General features: G+C 61.8%; 1 protein-coding gene across 1 annotated transcript in view; it reads left to right on the top strand.

The window, feature by feature from the left end:
• The window catches only part of PRKCB (protein kinase C beta), a gene marked incomplete at its 5' end in the record, with an annotated part of 308734 nt that overhangs the window by 281850 nt on the left and 25909 nt on the right, over nt 1-975 (top strand). The gene's annotated exons all lie outside the window — the stretch shown is intronic.

Below are 975 nucleotides of genomic sequence, written 5' to 3'. Positions count from 1 at the left end.
CGGGGGTGGGGGGAGACTGAGCTCCTCCTCTCACCCCGCTGGCCACCCACAGGCCCTGGTGGACCTGCTCCCTCCCAGAGGAAAGGGCGCTTTTTTTCCTCGTTTGCGCTGTCCAGGCCACCGGAGCGGCATCTCGCTGCTGGCGGGCTCCAGCCTCTGGCCCAGCACGGGCGCTGCCTGGCGAGAATGAGGCAGGGAGCCCAGAGGCTTAGCCGGAGAGCTGGAACCACGGGAAGGTGGAGGTCCGCGGCACGGATCCAGCAGCCACGTCGGCTCAGCCCATGAGTGTGGTTAACACTTAGCGTGTGGCTTTGTTTGAAGAAAATACCAGGGAGTGCTGCTTGTGAGGGGTTCTCTAGATGAGCGACCCAGATTCATTTTCCTAAGATGCCCCGACACACAGAGGGCTGCAAGCAGCACATGGGTGCACGTGTGAGGAAGGCAGGGCCCTGTTCCTAAGGGTCGCGAGGTGCGTCTGGTGCTGGGCCAGGAGGCCTCGCAGCGGCCAGGCCAGTCCCTGGCGGCCCGTGGGCTCACCTTTGATGCCTCCCAGATGACCTCATGTGCTTCTGCAGTTTGAAAAGGTCCCCGTGCCCCTAAACATATTATCCAGAGGTGGTCACCTTTCCTGTGGCAGAAGTGTGCAAGCAACATGGCACCTCCGGACACTAGGGCCCGGAAAAGTTGCCTTTTGAAGTCAGCTCTCCCTGCAGTCCGTGGTGCAGGCGTGTTCTTGAGGTCAGGGCGTGGCTGTGTCTTCTAGCGGGTCCTGTGTGTGTCGGAATGAAGCAGGCCTGCAGTCCCAGATCCTGGGGTGTCTGCAGATTTCCCGCTGTCTTCCTCCCCTCCCCCAGCGCTGCTCTTCTGGAGTGTCAGAGGCCATGGAGCTGGCCTGGGTGTGGGCAGCTTGGACCAGCCTCTCAGTCTGGACGCACCTCGTCTCGCTGGCAGAATTCCCACTCTTAGCGAGTCGCC

The sequence above is a fragment of the Myotis davidii genome, unplaced genomic scaffold (assembly GCF_000327345.1).
Source record: "Myotis davidii unplaced genomic scaffold, ASM32734v1 scaffold150, whole genome shotgun sequence".
Taxonomy (NCBI): Eukaryota; Metazoa; Chordata; class Mammalia; order Chiroptera; family Vespertilionidae; genus Myotis; species Myotis davidii.
This window is presented reverse-complemented; position numbering and strand designations above follow the sequence as displayed.